Below are 14320 nucleotides of genomic sequence, written 5' to 3' on the forward strand. Positions count from 1 at the left end.
ACATGCAGGTCTAGGATATTTTCTAAAATACAATATACTTTGTAAAACCTTTTTGACATTCTCAGGAAAAGAGAAAAAATAATTGATGACAAAGAACATAATGTCTTGGATGAAATTCCAACTTGAATACCTGATCTTTCCATATTGTCCTTTCATGTTTCTGTTGGTCAGGTTCATCCTCCAGTGGAGTCTTTGGATATGATCTCAAAACTGATTTGGAGTCACCAGGTGAATGATTTCAGCCTTCATGTGTCTGATCATTGTCCACCATCAACAATCAGATCTAGATATGAACTTTGATGATATTTCCCAGGGAATACAAAACCTTTCGCTTGTTCCCCAATATGGTCGCCACTATGTTATCACCTGGATTGAACCTCGGGCTGAAGGAAGGCAATGCCAGGATAATCACAAACCACGCTTAGCCAAGTAGCTACCCTACTAGGCCAGGAGAGGGCTCTCTCTGTAAGGATCTCAGCCAAGATGACTGGATCAAGAAAATGATATTAGGCTAGGTATAGTAGCACAAGGTTTGATTTGATTTGAAGGGGTTTTGCTGGATCAGGAGGAAACAAACAGTTACGGCAAGGAAATTAGGTCAAAATTGTAGGGTTTCGATGGGGAAAGGTAGGCACAATGATCAAAACCTTAGGGTTTGATGGGTGAGGTGAAAAGATAGGTTAGGAGCTAGAAATAGCATGTAAACCACATGGATTCTTCCTAAATTGAAGAAAACACAGACTGTGAAATGTCTACCCAAAACAGAGCATAAAAGATATGGATTTTGCCTCTCAAACTTGTATACATTCACATAAAGGCAATGAAATGATGAAATGTAATCAAAAATACATTCTAACACATGAATACAAAAGAAGAACTGAACTAAGCATCATACCACATGAATCCCAAAGAAATAGCTGCAATTTTTCATTAATCTCCTGCTGTAACTGATACAAAATGATGTCTACTCAAAGCATAAGCATCTAGCCGAGTCCAATCCATATAATGACTGAGGAAAAGCATCATATAGACCCCTAACAACCCATCCTTAGCTCAAGGGGTCGAATCCATGAGAATAGGAGCTGCTTCTAACAAGATCTGAACTGCAAACAAGAAAATAAGGTGGTCCAAGTGAGTCATCCCTAACCCAAACAAATTGATACATTACACCTCATGAAATTGTTTTACCTGATGAATCTACCCTAGTAAGCTCTAGAAGCATCATAATTACATTCAACTGATCAATTACAAGGATAAAATCATGATTTTCCAAGGTGAAAGTGAAAATTGGGACAAAACAGTGAAAAACTGGACAATTTGTCAAACGCGCAGCACCAGTGCTAGGCACGCAGCGCCAATGCTAGGCGCGCCCTTCAACTTCAGCTACACTTTTGGAGGCCTTCTCGATGTCCAAATTGGGACCATAATAGCTTTTTGGAAAGCTCTGCCTGTCTACTTTCCAGAACAACTTGAATTTATAAATTTGGATGTCATTTTCCCAGTAAAAAATCAATTCTCAGAACACTACTCAGCGCACAGTGCCCAGGCCAAAAAGAGGGTAGAAAGGTAATGTTTTGAGGTTTTTTGGCCTTTTTAACCAACCAATTCTCCTCCAAATCCTTAGAAAAAGTACAGGGTGTATGTAATCATCAGTAGAAACCCAAAAATGTTGACCTTTTCATCATTGGATGCCCCAAAAAGAGCGCAACATTGACCTCCATGACTACGCTAAAAATTGTATGAAAATCTCAGCAAGTAACTTCATGCCCCAAAATGGTCAAAGTACCCAAAAATGTGTTTTTATAGATGATCAAAGTTTAGAGGCATGTAGGGATGCCTGATCAAGCATGTCAAGTCTCCTCCTCTCCTCTTGCTTGGTCAATTTGTCAATTTTCTTCTGAGCTCTTTTGAGCTTGCTCCTTGCCACTTGGTTTCTCCGTGCATAATACTTGGCCATCTTCCTTTGTATCTCAACATCTATGTTTGCTTTGTCCAAGAGGGTCTCCAAGTGTGTGTTCACTTTCTCAAGCCAAGAATCTTTGTTCTCAGTTATGTCCTTGACCAATTGCTCATTTAAAGTGAGTTGCTCCTACAATTCTGCCTCCTTTTGCCTTTCAAGCTCTAAGGCTCTCTTTAATCCTCTTGTTCTTAGTCTTTTTCTTTATCCTTGTTCATCATCTGACTCTCCATAATTTCCATAAGCCTCATCAAGCTGAAATTTGGCCTTCTCAGCCTCCCTCTTTGCCTTGATGTACTTGGTTTGAATCAATTCTTGCTTGACCTCTAGCTGCTTATTCTCTTGCTCATAAAAGGAGATGATATATTTGGCCCTTTCTAAACTGGTCTCAAGCTCCCTAATTTTGGCATCCTTTGCTTTCAAGGCAGCATGAGTGATTTTGTCTTTCTCCTCATCACTTGAGTTCACAAGGAGAAAATCCTTTTCAGTGTCATGTTTTTCATGCTGCTGTTTGACCTATGCTTCCTCCACCATTTTCTCTTTTCCTTTAACCTGTAATGCTGATGACGAAGGCAAGGCCCCTCCCACTTTCCGTGGGGTAAACACGTGCCTCTTTCCCCTTCTTCTGAACTAGTGTGACTCTCTTCTCCCATGTTTTTAAGGTGGAAACTTGAGGGACTGATATGTGGGTCAAGGTGAGTGAAATAGTAAGGGATATTGAATGAAGTACATTAAATGATGATTTGAGGGTGACAAAGTCTATGAAGTGCTGTAATTCTGATCAAATAGGTGATTTTGGAAACATACAAGAAAGGCTTTGCTAGGGTTTTAAAATTTAGGGTGCCAACTTGCTTAATTGATGGATAAAAAGAGATACTGGGCCACTTATTTTTTGTATGCAGGTAATAGAAGCCTTTGTAGCTTGATCATATGAAGAAAAGTGGTGTTTTGGCACTCCTAGGGTTTTCCAGGATTTACTGTCCAAACGCGCAACACTAAGTGTCTATGTGCAGCTTCCCTGAAAAATGTGCCCTTCAACGCACAAGCGCACAACGCCATTGAAATTTCTTCTGGCTCGGTCAGTCAAACATGCTCTTGACCGCATCGGCGCGTAGCACCACACTTAGGTGCACAACGTCTCTACCCAGCACGCAACCTCCTGGTTAAATGCATCCTCCAAATTGCATGTTGACTTTGTCTGCCTTCCTGGCTTCCAAATTGAGCTCATGATAGCATGTTGGAAAGGTCTCTCTCTTTTATACACAATGTACCTATCAAGCACTGAAAATGATCAATTATAGCCCCTAAAAAGTCAATTCTCCCAAGACTGGTCAAAAAGTGCAGAATGAGGGTGCAAAACTGAAGTGTTCTCTTGCAAGAAACTTTTGGAGGTCTTCCTCAACTCCAAGTTGAGATCATGATAGCTCATTGGAAATATATGTCTCTCTAGTTATCAGTTGACTCATCAAGAAAGTCATTTGGAATCCATCTAGAATAAAAAATGGTTTTCCAAATGTCACTGTAGAAGTGTAGAAACTCTCTTGTAGCAACTGTATTTTTGACATTTCTCTAAACCCATGACACCTGTGTAAAAATTGAAGGAGCTTTTTCATCATTGGCCTATTATGGAGAAAAATCTCTCTCACTTTTTCCAAATTCATCCCTGTTTGGTCTAAAACATAGTTTGAAGAAAAATCGGCCCTATGTGTGGCAAATGATTTGTCCCTTGGAATGACTTATTGAAAAATGATGGAGACATGATGTGTATGAGTTGGAATGGCCTCATACTTGCTGAAATGACCTCCCTTATGCCTCATATACTCAGATGTCTCTGATTCCATAGCCAACCCTAGCTCAATGGGTGAGGAAATTAGGGTTTAGTGCTTGTGGAAAATGATGATTTGGACACCCTTGGGAAAAGACAACTCCCTTTGGCATGCACTTAACCCTTTGAAACTTTACCCTTTCACTTGACTATTTCCTTTGACAAATTGATCTTTTGATGGTCTGGCATCTTTGGAACATTGAGTTAACAACTTGGGATGGTGAAATTATTACATTTGAAAGACATAAAATTACATAATGAAATAAGCATTTCTCTTTACAAATCATCTTCACATGGTGAAGGGATGTTATTTGATCACCCTTTACTTGCTGGTCTTATGCAATGGAATGGAACCTTGGCAACCCTAATGACCTAATGAAACCTTGAAAAACCCTAAAATACCTAATGAGACCTTGAAGGACTGAATTTCAAGATGACATAATGACCTCATGACTAATACAAATGGCATGATGAAAAATAAGTTTATGGATGATGTACAATCAACAAGATATGAAACTATGTCAACATGTAATCACATTTAGGAAGAGTGATGTTTTTGGACTAGGACTAGCATCAATGACTAATTTTTTTGCATGACCTAGTGGAATGATAAAAAATTTCTGAGTGGGACACCTAAAATGAATATGAAAAGAGAAATTTTGATCACTGATGGCAGTATGCAAATACTGACTCTAACAAACATAATGATGGGCATTGTAGATTTATTCTCAATTACATTTTTACTCATGTTTATTTGAATTCCACAACTTAATCAATTTCTTTTACCGACAACAATAAATTAATATTTCAAGCATTTTCCAATTCAAGCATGTTTGATTATAAATGTGAATTTCTAGTTCATTAGGAGGATGATAAACAAACCAGTAGAAAATGAGGAACATGGAATGTGCACATATTGTGTACCAACCTCATAGACATTCGGATCGTACATTGAAAATTTAATGCAAAATCCATTTGGTTACTCTTGCTATGAAAAAAATTAAGGTAATTAAATAGACTATCAATAACCATACCCTTCTCTCTATTCTACTTGTTAGAATGTATAGGCCCCTTGCATCAACACTATGTCATCATTGATTTTCCTATTTTTCATAAACCCCCCTTGATTTTATAAAATGAACTGGTGAAATATTTTCTTCAGCTTGCTAGCTAAATCTTCCTTATGTTAATTTAGCTTAGCATGGTTGTTTGGGTGGAATAGTTGTTATCCTCCCCAACCAAGTTCAAGTATCGTATATTGACATGTTTACGCTATGGAATAATGTAACTTGTTGTGCTCTTAATTGAGTCTATGTTGAGGTTTGGCTTAGTGCCAACAACCTCTCTCATGCCTTCTAGATGAGAGGGAGTCTGATTTTATCCCCTTGGTGGTACCTAATGCCCAAAGAATCTATAATCTTCCTCATTATTTTATAAGAATAGTTACAAAGAGATATAGGACAAAATCTAGAAAAGGAGGACATATTAGAATCTATTGGATTATTCCTAGAAAATTAGAGTATTGCTACAACTAGTTTACAAGATTTTTATGTGTACTCTATCATCCTGTTAAGATCTACTTTGATAAGGATACAAAAGGATCTATAAAAGGAAATTGAAAACTCATTAGGTCTAGGTGCCTTGTTAGTGATCCACATTTATGCAGGAATGAAATGAAATACATATTTAAACATAGAAACAAAGCTACAAAGAAAGCTAAACTTCAATTCATTAATAACAAATACTGAAAATTGCTTACATGCAAAATGGAAATAAACTAGCCCGAATGATGGTAGATTATTAATGAGAAGAGATGTTACATCTAAATGCCTTATGAATTGTGTTACAATGAGGCTCAAAGGCATTTTTATTATTGAGAAACAATGGGAAACCTTAAACATCCAAAAACCTAGCCTTAGGAGAAGAAGCACCAAAAGTTTGTGGGCCCCGTTGGGGTTAGTTGGTACATCAACTTCCCGAGGTCGTAAATTTGGCATATGATATCTGTTTGACACACACGATAGCTCGTTAGAAGTATATATCCGAGTTAAACAAATTTCCACCATAGATCCCTAGTGGAAACCACAGGTCTACCCGTTTTCCAAAAAAACGTCGTTTAGGGCCTGAAAATGGCTCTGGAAGTTTAGGACCAAATAAATTGCCAAAAATAGTAAACTGTGTTACAATTAAGGAAACTAAAAGAAACAATGTTGGGGGTCCAAGTGGAATAGGAATGTGTCCACCAATATCCACCTGGATTAGTAATCCTCATTTGGGAAGCAATTTTCCCCATTAAATTGAGACCCTCCATGAAACGGGGAAACTTCTGCCGAACTTAGTCCCTAGTGAGACACTTGCCTTGGTGCATGAGTTGGCCAAATTTGACAACCTGATACAGTTGGATCCTTTGTTGGCAAGTGCTCTTGATCTATGTGTCCATGATCCAATCAATTGTGGCTTGTTCCATGCAATTTGGGTTGAGCTCTGTTGGTGTTAGCTATTCGACAATGTTTGATGTGTCCAACAATGGTCGAAATTATGACTAAAGGCGATCCACATTGAACACTAGGTGCAGGCCAAGGAATGGGGGAATGATGATCTCGAAAGCATTGTCTCCCATAGCCTTGATGATGGTGTAAGGCTCGTATTAGAGTGGTTGAAGCTTCTGATGGGCTCCGACAAGGTGTTCTTTCTGCAAATGCAGCCAAACTTTGTCGCCCACTTGAAACTTATGTGGCACCCAATGATGATCATGTCATTGTTTGTACATGGCATTAGATTTATCCAAGATGTCGTGAACCTTACGGAAGATGTGATAGATGCGTTCAATAAATTTGGTTGCTATATAAACCTTAAAATGTACATGTGTGGATTATGCCTCTGTAGTCGCATGAGGCATGACAACATCACTCATACACAATGGTTGAAATCCCAGACCCACTTAAATGGGTTGCAGCCCATTGAGATATGGAGTGCTTTGTTATAGCTATGCTACACATAGGGAAAGCTCTCATTCCATGTTTGTGGATGTTAAGAGATGTACATGCGTAGTATGTACATGTTCATCCTGTTGACGACCTCTGTTTGGCCATTAGTATGGGGATGGAATGCAATTGACTTGGTGAGCTTGGTGTCTAATAATGACCAGAGGCTCAACCAGAATGTGCTCATGATATTTATATATCAATATGATATAATGGTCTATGAGATATTAGAATGTATCCACACTTGTTCAAAGAATAGTTTGGTAGTGTCCTCTGCTATGATACTCTTCTTGCGGGCTACCAATATAGCCATCTTAGAAAATATGTCCACATCCACAAATACACTGTCATTACCATGCTTGGTAGAAGGGAGGCCAAATAGATAGTCCATGGAGATGGATTCCCAGGGTTGGCTAGGAGTAGGCAGAGGAGCGTACAAGCCTTTCTTCTTGATGGTTGGCTTGGTAATGGCAGAGGAAATTTAATATTTTATATATCTTCCAACTTCCTGTCGAAGTTTTGTCTAATAAAATTACTTCTATAGTACTACCACAATTTTCTCCACACCAAAGTGTCTTGTGTCGCAATTGTAGTGCACCTCCCAAATAAGCTTGGCACCCTCGCTTGAAGGAACACAAAGGTGACCCAGGTAGCATAATAATGCTTCCTAGAGGTGGAAGTCTGGAACTTGCTTGTCATCCACTAGAATGAAGCATCAAAATTGATAGCTTGTTGGCTTTAATGTAAAAATACACAAGAGGTAATTTAATAATAATTTATTATATATAAAAATGTACAAGTGTTGTTCAAATGTTACAATGAGGACCCACATATATACTAGGCAAGTGTCCTTTCGCGATTGGGCATGTCTTTGTAGACTTGTATTTTCACTTAACTTAATGAATATTTAATATTCACTTTATTTTATGCAGTTTATATTCGTAACATTTCCTTCCTATTCAAAAACCTTTGTCCTCAAAGCTTAATTTCCGACAATTTTCTTCATCTTACGTTTTTCATCTTGGCATAAGTAATTCGTCACTGGTACCTTAGCATGTAGAATTCTCCAGTAATGTTGTCTTGCACTAGGGTTTTTTTTTTCTTCTCTAATGATTTCTTAAAGCTATGGTTTCTCTATCTCCACTCTTTTTTTAAAATACTGTAACACTGATTTTTTTTTGTTTTTTGTTTTCTATACTGATTTTTTTTTTTTTTTTTTTTTTTTTTTTTTTTTTAAATATTGGTGAGTTTTTTCTTTTTCTTTTAATTATATATATATATATATCTTTAATAATAATAATAATTTTTTTAATATTTTATTATTATTATTATTATTATATTTTTTGAATTAATTAATTTATATAATCAAATTAATAATATTAATTAATTATGATTATATAAATTTATTAATTGTGATTGTCGTTTTAATGTAATTGTGTGTGTGTGTGTGTGTGTGTGTATATATATATATATAAGTTTTTTTTTTTTTTTTTTCGAAGAGAAAAATTGTAATCTTTCATTATATGAGAAAAATTACATGTAGTAGATGTTAGGCCCCTATACTACTAGTGTAACCCCTTATTGTTATTAGTACAACCCGCTTATTATATTGTTGTACCCATGTAGTCCCCATATTGTTATTATTGTGCCCCATAGAAGCCCACTATTGTTATTATTGTGCCCTTATATTATTATTGTTATGTCGGCTCTGATTATATTATGACCCCTTAGACCCCTATATATAGAAAGGAGGTCTTGTCATTTGTATCATCCAAGAATTGTTCATTTGTGTAATGTAAAGAAGGTTGCCTCGTCAAAGAGGCTGAACTCTAAGGTGTTGATCTATCTTTTCTATCTTTTTGTGAGCGGGTTCCATAACATTTGGTATCAAAGCTTTGGATTCTAGGGTTTTGCTGCTCCAATCAAGTCATCGTGGCATTTGCGCTATAACTTTTTTTCTGCGTTGTTTCAGATGCTACCAAAAAACCCATTTGGGCTGAAATCGTTCTGAACCTCGTGTCTGAATTTTAGAGCTTTTTGCGCTATATTTACGGAGATATGATCTGAGGAAGTTGGCCTTTTTGCAGACTCCCGAATTACATTCCAAACAGGTGACCTGGGAAAATAGTCATAACTTTTGTTTTGAGCATCAGATTGAAATTTCGTAAGAATTTAAAGAAAGAGGACGGATTGTAGTTTCTTGTGTATATTTTTCATATCCTAAGGTCGAAACAGTGACACGTGGCACTTCCTACAAGTTCGCTATTCTAAAAAGGTATATAATCAGGTCATCTTGGGAGATTGTGCATAACTCTTTCTTATACTGGTGGTATTGGAAAGAGGAAACAGAGAGCTACTGCAGGTCACAATTTCAAAACTGGAAGAGCTGAAATACAGAGTTATAGTCATTTTAATATCAAGCTCCTAAAATCAAGAAAAGGCGATATGAGGAAGTTTGATGGCAAGGATCCGGTAAATTGGATACTTTAGATGGAGCAATATTTTGATCTACATGATGTACCACTGTTACAAAAGGTATGTATTACATCTTCATATTTAGAACCAGATCAATTTTTATGGTATAAAGGGCTTTGTTCTTGTAAACAACTTGTTACGTGGTCAATTTTCACGGAGGAAATGATAGCACATTATGAGGATACAAAGAGAAACACCTTCTTTAGAGCAACACCAAAACAATTGGAAAGAGTAAAAGGGCTTTGTTACATAGTGGAAATTAAAATTATGGAAACAAGGAAGTCTACCCCTCACAACTATAAAGATGGAAGTGTTGTTTCTCCTAGCCTTCCGCAACCTACAAGGGTTACACCACAACAATTGGAAGAAAAAAGAGAAAAAGGGCTTTGTTACAATTGTGATAGAAAATGCACTAAAGGTCATAAGTGAGCTGAGAAGAAATGATTTTACATAGAGTATGAAGAGGAGGAAGAAAAGGATCAAGAAACATCGAAATAAGAGGATATACGACAGGACCAAACCCCAAAGAAAGAAGAAATGAATCAGACCATATCTTGTAAAGCATTGGCAAGAATTACCACTCCTCAAACTCTCAAGATAGAAGGACATATCAAGAAGAAAAAGGTGCAAGAAGTGAAAGATCACATTGAGAAAGAAGAAATGAATCCAACCATATCTTGTAATTCATTGGTCGGAATTACCACTCAAACTATCAAGATAGAAGGACATATCAAGAAGAAAAATGTTCAAGAAGTGAAAGATCACATCGAGCATCAAGAAATGAATCCGACCATATCTTGTAAAGCATTGGAAGAAATTACCACTCTTCAAACTCTAAAGATAGAAGGACATATCAAGAAGAAAAAGGTTCAAGCAGTGAAACATCACATCGAGCATCAACAACAAGTTCTCAAGTTTTTAAAGGATAACACCACTTTGGTGCAGAATCGAATGAAAAAACAGGTAGATCAACATCGCGGTGAAAAATGTTTTCATGTAGGTGATTGGGTATTTTTACGGCTACATCTCAAGCAAGCTATTTATGAGAAGGAAATGTTGGCAATACTACATGCACTTAAGAAATGGTGACCTTACCTAATGGAAAGACATTTCAAGGTAAAAATGGATCATGATAGTCTTAAATACTTTTTAGAACAAATATTATCTTTAGAAGAACAGAAAAATGGGTCACAAATATGTTGGGTTATGACTTTGACATCATGTATAGAAAAGGGAAGCAAAATTATGTTGCAGATGCACTCTCAAGAAAGGATGAGGATGTGGAAGCATTGTTTTGTGCTATTTCTATTATCCAACCAGATTGGATACACGAAGCAAGGGGTGAATGGAAGAAGGACAAAGAAGTGTGGCCACTCATTCAAAAGTTGCAGAATATCCCAATTCAAACAATATTTCCAGAACTTGAAGAGGAAGGAAAGATCATATTGGAACCTGGAGCAGTCATAGAAACAAGAACCCGACATCTACGAAATCGATCAATTTCAGAGTATCTCATCAAGTGGAAGAACTTACCCGCTGAATATTCCACATGGGAGGACAAGAATTTTATACAGAAGCATCAAGAACTACTCAAGTGTTGAGGACAACACTTTTTGAAGGAGAGGGGCATTTTAGGCCGCTATACTACTAGTGTAACCCCTTATTGTTATTAGTACAACCCGTTTATTATATTGTTGTACCCATGTAGTCCCCATATTCTTACTATTGTGCCCCATAGAAGCCCACTATTGTTATTATTGTGCCCTTACATTATTATTGTTATGTCGGCTCTGATTATAGTATGACCCCTTAGACTCCTATATATAGAAAGGATGTCTTGTCATTTGTATCATCCAAGAATTGTTCATTTGTGTAATGTAAAGGAGGTTTCCCCCTCGAAGAGGCTGAACTCTAAGGCATTGATCTATATTTTCTATATTTTTGTGAGAGGGTTTCATAATAGTAGATGCCTATAGGCATATGCGTTATCTGTTTGATCAGCCAGAGATATATACATATTTTGCATTCGCAAAAACTTGACCTTTCCAGCCATTTTCAAAATATTATCTGTGATGCAAGTAGCAAAAATGATGTAATATTCCTAATTAGCCATGGCTAATTGGAATATTCGATTTTGCTCAATTTTGACTTCTATAGCTATTTATAAATAAAAAGGTGAGAAAAGGGGGACATACTCACTTTATGAATAAAGACACTCCCTAGTAGCACAAAGTTGTAACTTAAGAGGTGAGCCAAGGGGGGCCAAAGAACCACGTAGAGGAGGGGCCCACATAGACACTTGGAGTGACTGTGCAGATGGTGAGGAATACGTGGCAAGAGGAAGGCTACGTTGGAGGAGGTGAGCCTTGGGATTGAGAGAGGCCAATGCTATAAAGGAGATAGGAGCCTCCTCATTTTGGCATTCGATTATGTTGTAGTTGAGCTAGTCACTTCAACTTAGAGCATGCTCACTGTTTAGCTTGTCTGCAACACTGTTTAGTGCATTGAGTGTCTCCGTTCGGAGATCTCACCCTTAGTCCCGGGGAATTCGAGTGCCTCCTCGAGCAAGGTAGTTTTTAGTAGTATTTTGCAGGGGGATTGATATTTGGAGTTGAGGTGGAGCTGAGCAGTTTATGGCTGCGCAGTCTTGAGAGAGGGACGCAGTTACTTTTGGCAGGAATTCCAGATTGGAGTTTTGAGGAGGATTTGAGATGGGAGATTGAGCAAGGGATTAGCTCTTGCATATTGGAGGATTTTGGCAGAGTTTCGGGCTGAGTTTTGGAGGATTCTATTCAGTGGTAGCGCAGAGCCTTGAGGGATAGCGTAGATCCCCAAGGGGGCGATTTCGGGGGTCGGCTATTCCAGAAAAGTTTTCTGGGTTTTTCTAGGTTTCTTGAGTAGAAATCTATTCCAGAGTTTCAAAATTTTTCTGAGGAGGGGAACAACCCCAAATCCTCATTTGATTTCCAGTAGTAGCAGCAGCACGACAGTTTTCCAACAGCTTGGACGCAGTTCAGAGAGAGGCCATCCCTTTACTGTTCTGAGTGTATTTCTTCACTTGCCTTGTGCAAGTTGAGGTGCCATCTTTCTGATCACCTCCTGTACTCATTCCATTACTCAGTATAATAAAATGGCTTAGCATTTCTCTCTGCATTTCTTGAGTAACTTCTTATATTTCATGTTTACATTATTATGTGCTACACCATTGTTATTTTTATCATGTTGAGCTTCCGGGTTACTATATCATTTGTACGTATTTGGTTAGAGTTTGCCTGGGTTTGAGGGATATCCCGGAATTGGGATACTTCAGTGGTATTAGAGCATAGATTTGGCTCAGCCTGTGGAGCTAGCAATCTATGACACTAGGGGAAAAACCCTACATCTATTACAGAGGTAGGAGATACAAAGACAACAGGCGTAGGTTGGAGAACACCTACGGAGAGGGAGACTATGTTCGGAGTGGTGGACATAGAACAGGATGAGCCTGTAGTGAAAGCAGAACAGGAGGAGCTTGTGGTGGATGCAGAGCAGAAGGATCCAATGGCAGATGATGACAGGAAGAGATTTGTGGACATGCTCCTCAAATCAATACAGGATTTGTCGAGGCAGATCGAGGTGATGGGGCAGAGATTCACGATAGTGGAGGCTAGACAGCATGAGAACCCATGGGTTTTCTAGGTTGGTGAGGGATTGGGTACATCCCACCATTTTCTAGAGCAGGGTGCCACTCAACGTGATATTACTCCATAGATGGCCTCACATGCCCCTACACGCTCTACCATGCCCAATTTCTTAGGAGCAGACACGGGGGTAGGAGCCCAAAAGGAGGCAGAGCCTGGTCATATGGGCAATTATTTTGCAGAGTACCAGGCCTATGGGCAGGAGTTTAGGGATGCTCTCTCATTCAGAGACTTTGTTCAGCTCCTGCGGGATAGTAGACCCCGCAACCATCACAGAGGACACCGACATTATCACGATGGAGACACCCACCGCACAGCGAGTAGATTCCACTTGCCTAGGTTTGATGGTTCATCAAACAGTTCGGCAAGGTCTTGGGTGGAGAAGCTGGACATCTATTTCTAGCTTAACCAGATGTCAGAGGCAGAGGCCATCAAGGTGGCGACATTACATTTGGATGGTGAGGCCCAGGATTGGTGGTTCCATGGGTTGGTTACACTCAGACACTCCACAGTGATGACATATGCCAAGTTTACCAGGAGATTGATGGAGAGGTTTGACTAGAGGGATCCAGAACAACACTTTGTTGAGATAACGAGGCTCAAATAGATTGGGAGCCCAGAGACCTACATTGCAGATTTCTTGAGGGTTTCAGTGATGGTGCCAGATCTATCCGCGGCATAGAGGATCTACATGTATATTGAGGGGTTAGCAGAGCCACTTCGGGGTCTAGTCAGATCCACTAGACCGACCACATTCCACGATGCTATCAGCAGGACCCGGGACATACAGGATGCCTTACCCAGGACCCGAACACCTTACCCCCAAAAGACAGGCTTTCCAGCCTAAGGGGAAGGATGTGAGGATTCCGCCTCCAAAGGGGAATCCAGGACGTGCACCGATTAATGATGATGCCAGGAGGGAGCTGAAGAAGAAGCGGTTGTGCTTTACCTGTCAGGAGCCATGGGCATCGAGACATAGATGTGCTGCTGGCAAAACACATTTTATTGAGGTCTTCTCCAAGAACAACGCGGAAGAGGATGGGGAGGATGATGTGGAGGTAGGAGATAGTCATGCAACGTAGGATCCTTTGCCACCTCCACCAGCAGCAGCAGGTGGTGCAGCTTTTTCACCTACCGAAGAGGCCCTTGCAGCATTGCGAGGAGTTCCCAAGTATTTGACGCTGCGCGTACGAGGGATAGTATGTGGCTAGCGAATATCAGTTTTGGTTGATAGTGGGGCAACCCACAACTTCATCGATGCACAGATGATTGAGTGGAGAGGTATACAAACAGAGAGATTCGATGGATTTTCAGTCTTGGTCCCAGGAGATCAGACCATGGTGTTTGCTCATTATGTACCATAGTTATCTGTGATGATGGGCACCTACACAATGACTGA

The sequence above is a fragment of the Pinus tabuliformis genome, chromosome 4_2, assembly GCF_031772625.1.
Source record: "Pinus tabuliformis cultivar Carrire ecotype Pingquan chromosome 4_2, CPIR1, whole genome shotgun sequence".
Lineage (NCBI taxonomy): Eukaryota > Viridiplantae > Streptophyta > Pinopsida > Pinales > Pinaceae > Pinus > Pinus tabuliformis.